Consider the following 12,804-nt stretch of genomic DNA (forward strand, 5'->3'; position numbering starts at 1 on the left):
TTTAGTAGAGACAGGGTTTCACCGTGTTGACCAGGATGGTCTCGATCTCTTGACCTCGTGATCCACCCGCCTCGGCCTCCCAAAGTGCTGGGATTACAGGCTTGAGCCACCGTGCCCGGCCTCACACATCACTTTTTAACTTCCAGGTTGCTGGTAGACAGAGCTCAATCACCATTAACCATCATTGAGAATCATAACAGATGCTAGATAACATTTATGGAGGGTTTGCTCTATGCCAGGCACTGTGATATGCACAAGGCATGTATTATCTCACCCTATTCATAACACTAAGAAGTAGCAATACCGTGTTTTACAGATGAAAACGTAGGCTTAGAAGAGCTAAGTAACTCGTCCAAGGTTACATACCAAGAAATCATCAGCATGCAAAGTCAGGTTGGCCTGGCTCTGGAATTCAGCTTTGCCATCACCCTGTACAGTTTCCACAGCCTACTGCATCACCCCTGACTTTGGACAGTCCTTCCTTGTATTGAGTTGAAATCCAATTCTAGTTCCAATTGCTTTCTCCAGGGTGCACGTAAATATATGGTGAAACATATATTTAGTTTCAATTCTAAATATCCTTTATTTGTCATTGTTTCTGGAGTTGTGTTTATTCTGTTCCTTTCTCTCTCTCCTTTTTTTTGAGATGGAGTTTCACTCTTGTTGCCCAGGCTGGAGTGTAATGGCGCGATTTCAGCTGACCACAATCTCCGCCTCTTGGGTTCAAGTGATTCTCCTGCTTCAGCCTCCTGAGTAGCTGGGATTACAGGCATGCACCACCACACCTGGCTAATTTTTGTATTTTTAGTAGAGAGGGAGTTTTTCCATGTTGGTCAGACTGGTCTTGAGCTCCCAACCTCAGGTGATCCTTCCGCCTCGGCCTCCCAAAGTGCGGGATTACAGGTGTGAGCCACCTCACCTGGCCTCCTTTTTCTCTTGACTTGCTCAAATACTTCAGCATTTCATTTGGACTAAACAACTCAAAACTGAACACAATTCTGTCTGCTCTCTGCTCTCTTATAGTATGATATTTGCATTTTTGGGAAGTCACACATTATAAAAACATATAAGAACTATTTTTATTTTTTTGAGATAGAGTCTTGCTCTGTCACCCAGGCTGGAGTGCAATGGCACAACTTCAGCTTACCACAACCTCTGCCTCCAAGGTTCAAGCGATTCTTATGCCTCAGCCTCCTGAGTAGCTGGGATTACAGGTGCCTGCCACCACACCAGGCTAATTTTTGCTTTTTTAGTAGAGACACGGTTTCACCCTGTTGGTCAGGCTGGTCTCAAACTTCTGACCTCATGATCAGCCCACCTCGGCTTCCCAAAGTGCTGGGATTACAGGTGTGAGCCACTGCATGTGGCAGAACTAAATTTTTTTATGTCCATAGCAGCACATTGTTAACAGTTTCTCACCAGTAGCACTACTTTTATTACTTTTATGACTAATTGTCTCCCTTGTTTAGTAAACAAAGCACAAAGCCACTAAAACCAAGTAGCTGGGCTACTCACAGCAGCTTTCCCGCCCACACACTGTGATTGCTCCTAACTACAATCTGTAACCAACAGCAGTTCCTAGTGACGCAAATAGTGCTTTCCATTTTAACAGTTTCATTATAGCCAATTCTAGTTCTGAAAATACCACTGCAAGAAAAACACTTGAATTCTCAATGTGGTTTGACCAACGTAGCTTGGAACTATTACTTTCCTTGTTCTGAACATTATACTTCACTAGTTCAGCCCAGGATCTCATTTATTTTGGGTGGTTGTATTACCCTACATATACATATGGCGCTTGTCTCCAACCCAAATTAATTTTCTCCTACAATTCTGCTATACATCAGCAGTTATACTTTGGAGCTCACACGACAGGATACTATACTTAACATCTGTTCAAGTTCATCTGTTTAGGTCTGGCTTGTTGTTCCAGCCTGTGTGGATCATCTGGGAGTGGTGATCATTCTCCCTCAGCCTGCCCCAGAGCAGCACTTTCCAACAGGAGGTTCTATGAAGATGGACATGTACCAGATCTGTGCTGTCCAATATGGTAGCCACTAGCCACATGCAGTTTTTGAGCACTTGAAATGAGGCTCGTGCAACTGAGAACTGAATTTTAAATTGTCTTTAATTTTAATTACTTTAAATAGCCCCATATGGCTAATAGATGTCACACTGGATAGTGTTATAGCTCTAGACGTTCACCTGAAAGGCAGGTAAAAATATTAAGTAGAACAGGGACCTGCTTCTGTCACTGGAGTCCAAACTCTGGACTGGGGATGGTCATTCAAGGATTATCAACCACCTGTATTTATAATAACTTGGTGCACGATTTTTTCCACCAGCACATGTAAGTATCAGTGAAGGATTTCATCAAGTGCCTTGTAAAAAGCAAGATGGCCTAGATGTGTGTGGCACTGCCCTGCTCTACCAGCCTCATGATTTGTTTTCCTAGAAAACAGGTTTTTTTTTTTTTTTCTATTTGTAGAAATAATACATGCCTACTGTGGCAAAATGCAGGAAAGGACCTAGAGGAAATTAGCAATGACCAAAATTCTGCCATCTTGAGATAACTATTGTTAACATTTCAGCATTTTTTTTTCAGCTTTTTTCTCTGTTGGTATTTTTCACATCACTGAAATCATACCTTCTCTGTTACTTATATTGTTTTTTTTTAATTTTCAAAAATCCTTAAAAAAAGTTTTAATTGACAAAAATGTATTTCTTTATCATGTACAGCATATTGTTTTCAAGTATGTATACACTGTGGAATGGCCAAATCAAGTTAATAAGCACACACATTACTTCACATGTGTATCATTTTTTGTGGTAAGAACACTTAAAACCTACTCAGCAATTTTCAAGAATACAATAAATTGTTATTAACTATAGTTATATAGACCAAAAATAAAATTCTAAGGCCCTGCAACCATTTGAAAGGACCCCTCCTCCCAGCTAGGGCATTCCAAAGTTAGCCTAAAAAACTGGTTCAGGCCATGATGGGAAAAGAGGGTCGGACATGCCTCATTATACTGTCTTCCCTTTGGGATTTCAAGAGAAGCCGACCAGCATTTAACGTCGATACAGACCTTAAGTCTGCTAAGAAACATTTACAATCTCTTCTCTCCAAAGCCTGCTACCTGAAGGCTTCACCTGCATGATCAAACTTTGGTCTCCACAACCCCTTATCATAATCCAGACATTCCTTTCTATTCATAATCACTCAACCAATTGCCAATCCAAAATTTAAATTCTACCTATAACCTGGAAGTCCCCCCACTTGAAGTTGTCTCACCTTTCTGGACCAAATCAATGTATATCTTATATGTTTTGGTGTCTCGTGTCTTTCTAAAATGTATAAAACTAGGCTGTGCCCCAACCACCCTGGCCACATGTTCTGAGGGTCTCCTGAGGGCTATGTCATGGGCCATGGTCACTCATATTTGGCTCAGGATAAATCTCTTCAAATATTTTACAGAATTTGACTATTTTCATCAACAACACCATGTTGTACAATAGATCTCTTGAACTTATCCCTCTTATCTAACTGAAATTTGTATCCTTTGACTAAACCTTTCCAACCCCTGCCTCCCAGTCCCTGGCAACCACCATTGTACTCTCTGCTTCTGTGAGTTCAACTTTTTTTTTCTTTTCTTTTTTTTTTTTTTGAGATGGAGTCTCACTCTTGTTGCCCAGGCTGGAGTGCAATGGCGTGATCTTGGCTCACTGCAACCTCTGCCTCCCAAGTTCAAGTGATTCTCCTGCCTCAGCCTCCTGTACAAGTTCAACTTTTTCAGATTCAACGTGTAAGTAAGATCTTGCAGTATCTGTCTTTCTGTGCCTGGCTTATTTCACTTAATATAATGCCTCCAGGTTCATCCATGTTCTTGCAAATGACAGGATTTCCTTCTTTTCTAAGGCTGGATAGCATTCCACTGTGTATATATACCACAATTTCTTTATCCATTCATGTACTGATGAACACTTAAGTTGATTGCATTGTTTTGACCATTGTGAATAATGCTGGAATGAACATGGGAGTGCAGATACCTCTTTAACATACTGATTTTCTTTTATTTGTGTATGTATATATTATAGCAGTGGGATTGCTGGATTATATGGTAGTGCTGTTTAAAATTTTTTGCTTTTTACATTTTCTTTACTATTTTTAAATTTTTAAGAGTATTTTACAAATATTTCTCACATTATTAAATACTCTTTGAAAACAATCTTGAAGGCTGTATGAACTCATTGTATCAGTGGTTAATAATCTCCATAGCCATTCACCTGTTGCTCTACTTTCAGCTTGCATCTAAGTTTTTGCTATTACAAATAAACTGTGCTGAACATCTTCTTGTGCAAAATTTAATAATACTTCCTGAAGGTGTATTATTAAATCTAAGAATGTGAACATTGTTAAGGTTAACTCTTCTGAAAGAGGAAATAAGATTATCCTGGACCACATGCTGGTTCTTTGTGGCCAATTCTTTCCCTTCTGAATATTCAAGGCCATCCATTTCATCCTCTCTTTTAGCCACTCATCCCATATTAATGTCAAGTTCACCTTTATATACTTTTACATTCTAATTTCTTAGCCCTTTTGAAAATCAGGAAGACATTGCCTGCCTCATCATTCTTCCAGAAATATTTCTGTTGATGAAGTTTCCTTAAAAATGAAGTCTCTGATCTGTGAGCTCCCTCAGTACCCTTGCATATGATATATACAGGTCAGAAGACCTGAGCTGTTCTGGGGCAGCAAAGTACATCTTACTGCCTCCTTCTGTACTTGGAGCTTCAAGTTCTCTTTCCAATAGTGCTCTTCAAGTTTCCACCCTGATCATAATTCTCTTTAATAAGGGAAACCAAAGGAGTATGTGGCAGAGAATGTCAGTCGCTGGGCAAAATTCATGCTCTGCTCTACTTCCCAGGCACACAGCTGGGGGACATCTCCAGACTCCCCTGCAGCCAGGTGTGGCCATATCATTGAGGTCCAGCCAGCGAAGCATGGTCAGTAGTAATGTGTGCCTCTGTCGGCCTGGCCATTAAGATCCCTGCATGAAATGGAGATCACACCCAGGGGGACCTTGGAAGTCCCATGATGAAGAGGCCAGAGCTTTTGTCAGGCAGCGTGGAGGAGGAGTACCCTGATGACCCACTCACCCTCGACAGTTGTGTTTGACTGTGGACCTGTTTTCTCTTTGGCCACTCTGGGCTCATTTGCAGTTATAACTTCATTGCTTCTGCTTGAGCTGTCCTTCCTTTATCTCAGATCATGAGATCAAGCATGCCTAATTTTTCTCCAAATACCTGGGACTTTCCTTCTGAACTCCTGGTTCAGAGTCAAGCTGCCCCAGGCTCCTGGATGACAGGGAGCTTTCTCTCACTCTCATCTTACAGTTTCCCCTAGCCGTGCAGAATTAGATCCAAAATGGTGCTTCTCTTCATGATTTTCTCTGCTTTCTGAGAAACGGAATTTTCATTTGGGTAAGAATTTGATAGAAATGGTATTTGAAATTTTAATAGAATTGAGAAAAAAAACATTCATAGCCACAGTTGTCTGGTATGTAATGAAGGTAGATCTTGCTGAATGGAACATCCTTCTCTGCTACTTGGTGGGTTTAAATGGCTGAGTTCGGTAGCAGGAATGGTAGAGAAATAAATGACTCTACAGAATAAAGGCGGAAGGATTTGGAGTTCTGGAAGCAATACCAAAGGGAAGGAGTAAGGAGGAGAGAAGGGAGAATGAGGAGAGCAGGTTGGACCACTCCATAAGAGGAACCAGCCTAAAATCCTCATGGGACCGGATGGCTCAAGAGCTTTTGAGAACAGTGGTGTCTAATATTTCCTTCAAAGTTGTTGCATAGATCTCCACTCCTTTGAGGGGTTGGTACTAGGCTGGACAGGCATTGGGGTTCACTTGGGTGGCTGGCAAAATATTAGGGAAAGTTAGAAGATTATAGTCTCAAACCTTTTGGAAGGCCAAAAGTTCTGATGGAACAGGCTGACGGCAGCCAGTATTAGAATTTTAAGTCATAGGGTAAAAGAACAATAAAGTTTCCCCAGCTAAGTCTGTTTACCCCACATTCCTTTGTCTCTACTCTATTGTGTTTGCTGATGTAAACTTTGTGCTGATGGCCCTCTCAGGGAGATGTCAAAGGGGAGTTACCTGTTAACAGTGTTTACTCTGGGCCCTGGAACCAAAAGCTTTTATCATTCATAAAACCACTCTTTCAACCATGTTAATTATCCACAAGCATGTTAGTTAAAAACCTCTGTTAAAAAATTTATACTGAATAAATGTGAGGATGGAGAGGGAGTCTTGGTCAATTGGCTGCCATCGCCCTCTGTAAGCAGCTGATGACCGTCCCTAACCCACCTGAATCACTGAATCAGGTGTGAGAGTGCATTTATTCATCCGTCTTTGAGTGAGGGTCTGCAGGACAGACCTCCACAGGTGGTGTCAATGTCTCAGGTGGTGACCCCCATGTGAACAAGGTCACAGGTGGTACCCCATGTAGGGGACCCCATGTGAGGTGACCTGATGTGACACTTGCCACAGCTGGTGCCCAAACAGGGACCCACAGACATGATCAAGGTCTCAGACACGGACAGCACACAGATGCTGAGACAGTCCACAAGCTGAATTTTCCAGATGCAGGGGCTGAGAACCAGCGGTGACTATACGTGTGAGCCTCTGCCCACCTTCTGCCCTGGCCTGCCTCCTGAGAACTTGCCAAACTTTTGAGAAGGAATTTAGACTTCCAAAGGATGAAGAATAGAAGTTTGAACCAATCTTATCTAGGGAGGCTCCCATTGACATCCAAATTATGTAATAAACATGGCCACTAGTGAAATACTACTACTATTACTACCACAAAAATAAGAAATTAAGTAGTTAGGTCAGGAATTTGGCCCGTTCCAACACTGAGACTGGAAAGATTACACAGTGTGCCTGAGGGACGCTCTGCTCTTGTTCTCAGGTTCTCTGGCTCCTATTCCTTGTGTCCTCAGTCCTTGCCTGTGAAGAGGGTGCAGTGAGCAGCGTAGCTCCTCACCCTCCTCCTCTGGTACCAGGTGCTCCTGGGCCCTCAAGGACTCAGCTCTTCCTTGAGCAGCTACTGCAGGGGCTGTTGGCTTTATCAGTGGCCCATTCTGTCAAAGAGCTGAGCTCAGGGGTACATATTGGGGGAGTGAGGTTCCTACTACCTTGGAGACAGTTTTTTCCTAATAAAGGGAAGCATGTAAGAAATAAGTTCATTAATAAGTTCATCATTGGTCATAAAAATATTTTATCTGATGGCAGAAGGCCTAAATCTTTGTTCCCATGAAAGATTTGCTCCTTAAACCAGAAGGATGAACTAAAGGTGGTGAGACATTGGGGCCATCTGGGCAGCTGTGGAGAAAGAGTCTGTGGATCTGACCTACTGTTCTCCTCTTGTCCAGATAAGGATGTGTGTTTGTGTGTTGACTGGTGAGGACGGGAGGAGGTTTCCTGAGTGCAGAGTGCCAAAGTGCAAAGCCTGAGATAAAAAGTCATAAATAGACCTAGAGCCTGACCCAGAGCCAGGCCCAGTGTCCTTGGGCTGGTAAGGCTTGCAGGCCAGGTCCCAGTTGGGGAGGGGGGACTGGGGCTGAGCAGCTGCTGTGGAAATTTCCATGGGCTGTCCACTAGCTCTTGGTAAGCTCTTGCATTCGGCATGGCATGGGCAGGACGTGGGTTATGAAAGAGGCACAAGACTGAGTCCAAGCTTATAAGAAGCTAGGCCCCTAGAGAAAAGACTCTTGCCAAAGAAGCAAGTAAACAAACAGGTTGGAAAATCTTGAAACAAAATTGTAAATAAGGTCAAGGCATGGAACCAGTCAAGAAAAGTCAATATCACCTTCCAATTATTAGAACCTCATTTCACCTTCTCAGGAAAATGTTGAAAATATGAACTTTGCATTAAGGTAAAAGTGGATTTCATTATTTTAAATACTAATAAAGAGGTCACAAACAATAAGTTTTTTTTAAGAAAAATAGTTTTTTTACAGGAGTTTTAAAATGTTTTTTATATTGAGTAGCTATTTCATGTTTTCTTAAAACAATTATTGTACTGAACTAAAAATAAACTAGGTAGTTTGTTCACATAACAAATATACACTCAAAGACATGCTTACAGATTTTCCACTTGTCCATTTTTCTGTTCTCAGCATTACTTCAAATGCCTCATTCCGTCATCATGTTGAATTGTTCAGCATCTTTTATATCATTTCCAGGGCATCTCTGGGAGTAGGCCTATCTTCCCTCAGCACACTGATAACTCCAATATACCCACAATTCACACCTTTTCTCTTCTCTGATGTGTGCCACTTTTTGGCACAACAGAAAAAACACACTACTAGGATTTGAAAAACTAAATTCTGGGCCGGCTTAGGTCATATAGTACAGAAACCTTAGGTCATATATTCTTGTTTCTCCACTGTAAAAAATAATTCATATTTGCTTGGTCCTTTGTAGTCCTTTACTATTTCACTGATCTTTATGATAAGCCTTAAATTTAAGTAAGGTAGCATTATGCTCATTTTATAGAAGAAATTCAGTCTCAAAGAGGATATAGTCTTCCAAAGATCCCACAAGTAGTAATATATTAGGCAGAGCTAAACTCACACACTCTCACTCAAGATCCTGGTACCAGTACATGCCATGCTAGTAAGTTTGCTGAAACGGATGAAGCAGTGATTTCTCAGGTCCCTTCCAATGATCCTGTTCTCTGCTTTTACTTGCTATTTTTCCTCTCCTCTCTCAACTAGTGTTAACATCCAAAACTATATGTAATCACCAAATTTCATTTACCATGGTTTTTTGATTTAATCTTAAAATTTTTCTATTTCCATGTTAAATCTAGAGAAATGTTACTTTTTCTAAAGTTTCTACTGCTGCCTGCCTCTCTGAAGGCCAATGGGACTTACCTATTTGTTTGTCAAAGGGAATGTTACAAATTCCCAACATTTTGTAAACACCACTAATTACTTTTTATAACTGTAAAGACAATTATTCCATACTTAAAGCCAATTCAAAATAAAATAAATCCTCAATACTTTTTATTCCCTGGAGTAGTAATTTTAGTTAGATTCTATTGATTTATTATTTTCTCCTGTGTGCCTTTATTTGAGAAACACTGTTAGTCTACTTTGCTATCAAGTCTCTTTCCCTAACAAGAAAATGTCAGTCTTAAGAGTCAGGAAAGCTTTTACTTTCACTATCACATATGAGGAATGAACTAAACATCAAACTTGGAAAGTAAAACTTAAATGAGGGATTCAGGACATTTCCCAAGGGGTCATATGACCATTTAAAAGTGGGTTTGATGTGCCTAAAATAACAAATTAACTCTTTTATTTAAAGGTGCAGATGTGCTGATTAGTCATGCTGACATGTACGTATGAAATATGCCTAAACCAAATTAAAACAAAACAAAATACATTCGATGGCAATCTTGAAAAGTCAGGGAGCTCAATAAATATTAATAGCATGCTCTCACAATGAGAGCATTAAACACTTGGTAAATTAACATAATTTAATAAAAATGAGAAAATATACAGGATGAGGGGTAAGGAGTACACAGAGGACATTTTTGTGCCTTTCTTCATTTTGATTGTATTGCTTTCTTGTCTTCAGGAGGGAAGATGTTGACTTCAAAAGTAACAAAGTATTTAAGAAGGGAATTCACATCTTTCTGTTCTAGATGGTATTCTTGCGCTGTTTTCTCAGCAGTCCATGTTTCTGGATAAAGCTTATGGTTATTGAGAAGTGTCAATCTTTCTACAACGGAAATTTTGCCTTTGGGAATGCTCTTAATATTGATTATATCAAAGTGATGGCCTTTCAGCAATCTGAATTCCTTTGGCTCTTGACATGTTTCAGCAGCTTTTACCTGCACAGAAGACACAGGATCTTTGGAATCAACATACATACCTTTTAGAAATGATAGTAGCTTGTCACCTTTACAGGCAATCTCTCCCTTAATTTCTGGATAGACGCTAATCTGCTCTCACAGGAGGCTGCTGGTAGAGCGGTGCCTGCAGCGGGAGAGGGCTTCATCTTGCTGATTTCCCGTTCTGCTCGGTTCTCTAGGTTGAAATTCCTGATCCCACAAGTCACCACAGCCCCCATCTCCTCGTAACCTGATGCTGTCAGGTTCATGCCACATGTCAGAAAAAACTTTTTATAATTAATCACCACTTGCCAGAGTTTGAGATACTCTTAAGAATTCAGGTTAAACTTACAAATTGTTTTTAGTACAGAACAATGACAAATTATCCAAAGACATTAGTTCCATGTATTGGTAATTGTTACCAAAAGCCTTACAAGTGTGAAATTTTGTAAAATCAATGTTGCAACTATCCCAGGAATTGGAGATTTGTTTTTTTCCTCTCTAGTAAGATTCAGGTCGTGTGTGTGTGTGTGTACAAGTGTGTGCACACGTGTGCATGTGCAATGTATGAACTCACAATGCTCACCATAATGCTGCACTCCCAATGCACCGGTTAAGATGCCTTTGCTTGTAAGTAAAGAAGCCATGAAGAGGATATATTAGTTCACATGGCTGAAATGTTAAATGTTAGGGCAGCCTTCTAGTAAGTTTCAGTCAGGGCTCCAGCACCATTTCTCTCTAATTCTCTCTGCCCTGCCCTTTTGTGGCCAGATTCCTTTTCAGGCTGGCTCATTCATGGTGGCAAGATGTCTGTGAAGAGCAACTCAGCCAACAACAACTTTTCTAAGGAGAGAGGAGCTATTGTTTCCTGCAGTCATTGCATAGAAGTCCTGAGCTTCCTTCTGATTGGACCATCCCGGGACCAGTCATTGAGGATGTGCCATGTGCTGGTTGGCTCAGGCTCAAAAACCTATCACTTTATCAAGTGAGTTGGGATTGACTTATACCAGGGGACATGATATGGTTTGGCTGTGTCCCCACCCAAATCTCATCTTGAGTTGTAGCTCCCATACTTCCCCACGTGGCATGGGAGGGAGCTGGTGGGAGGTAATTGAATCATGGGGTGGGTGGGGGAGCTTTCCCATGCTGTTCTTGTGATAGTGAATAATTCTCGTGAGATCTGATGGTTTTATAAAGGGGAGTTCCCATGCACAAGCTCTCTTGCCTGCCACCATGTAAGATGTGACTTTGCTCCTCATTCACCTTCTGCCACGATTGTGAGGCCTCCCAAGCCATGTGGAGCTGTGAATCAGCTAAACCTCTTTCCTTTATAAATTACCCAATCTCGGGTATGTCTTTAGTAGCAGCATGAGAACAGACTAATATAGTAAATTGGTATTGATAGTGGGGTGCTGCTGTAAAGATACCCAAAAATGTGGAAGTGACTTTGGAACTGGTTAACAGGCAGATGTTGGAACAGTTTGAAGGGCTTGAAACTTCCTAGAGACTTGTTGAATAGCTTTGACCAAAATGCTGATAGAGATATGGACAATAACATTGAGACTGAGGTGGTCATATCACTATCAGCCTCATCCAGGCTGAGACGGAGATGAGGAACTTGTTGGGAACTGGAGTAAAGGTCACTCCTGCTATGCTAAGAGGCTGGTGGCATTTTTTTTTTTCTTCTTTGAGGCTGGTGGCATTTTGTCCTTGTCCTAGAGAGCTGTGGAACTTTGAACTTGAGAGAGATGATTTGGGGTATATCTGGCAGAAGAAATTTCTAAGTGGCAAAGTATTCAGGAGAAAGCAGAGCATAAAGTTTGGAAAATGTGCATCTTGGCGATGCCATAGAAAAGAAAAACCCATTTTCTGGGGAGAAATTCAAGTCAGCTGCAGAAATTTTTAGTAACAAGGAGCCCAATGTTAATCACCAAGACAAAGGAGAAAATGTCTCCAGGGCATGTCAGAGGTCTTCACGGCAGCCCCTCCCATCACAGGCTTAGAGGCCTAGGACGCCTTCTGCCATGATTTTGAGGCCTTCACAGCCATGTGGAACTGTGAGTCCATTAAACCTCTTTCCTTTATAAATTATCTAGTCTCAAGCCGGGCGCGGTGGCTCACGCCTGTAATCCCAGCACTTTGGGAGGCCGAGGCGGGTGGATCACGAGGTCAAGAGATCGAGACCATCCTGGTCAACACGGTGAAACCTCGTCTCTACTAAAAACTACAAAAAAAAAAAAAAATTAGCTGGGCATGGTGGCGCGTGCCTGTAATCCCAGCTACTCAGGAGGCTGAGGCAGGAGAATTGCCTGAACCTGGGAGGTGGAGGTTGCAGTGAGCCGAGATTGTGCCACTGCACTCCAGCCTGGTGCCTGGTGACAGAGTGAGACTCTTGTCTCCAAAAAAAAAAATAAATAAAATAAAATAAAAATAAATAAATAAATAAATAAATTACCTAGTCTCGGTTAGCAGCGTGAGAACAGACTGATATAGGGCACCAACCCTGGAGCTGGGTGAGACCAGTGCCACTCAAATTGATGGTGGCTACACAGTGGGGAGGAGAAGGGTGATAGACATTCCAACGTCTACCACACCTTGGTAACAATTTAAACATTTTTTTTTTTTTTGCTTTGAAGGGTACTTTCTAGGCACTATAAGAGATATAACGATACACAGCTGACAATCTATTAGGTATAAAAAGACAAGCTGACAAATAACTACAATACATTATTAGGTGTAATGTAAAAATGACACATATAAATGCAAAAACAAAGTACATGGCAAATATAAAGGAGAGAGACAGATTGTTTCTGACTGAGGTGATCAGAGAGGTGTCGCATAGCAAATAACGCGGGAATTAGGTCTTAAAGAGTGAGTGGGATTTTAGTGA

At 41.3% G+C, this 12,804-nt stretch overlaps 1 pseudogene across 1 annotated transcript; it reads right to left on the reverse strand.

The window, feature by feature from the left end:
• Positions 1 to 8,483: 8,483 nt before the first annotated feature.
• LOC108302751 lies at positions 8,484 to 10,234 on the reverse strand (annotated as a pseudogene). Its single transcript, XR_001824498.2, has one exon. The product of XR_001824498.2 is annotated as an NADH dehydrogenase [ubiquinone] 1 alpha subcomplex assembly factor 4-like (transcript).
• Positions 10,235 to 12,804: the final 2,570 nt, after the last annotated feature.

Source organism: Cebus imitator, unplaced genomic scaffold, assembly GCF_001604975.1.
Source record: "Cebus imitator isolate Cc_AM_T3 unplaced genomic scaffold, Cebus_imitator-1.0 Scaffold42, whole genome shotgun sequence".
NCBI classification, from domain to species: Eukaryota; Metazoa; Chordata; class Mammalia; order Primates; family Cebidae; genus Cebus; species Cebus imitator.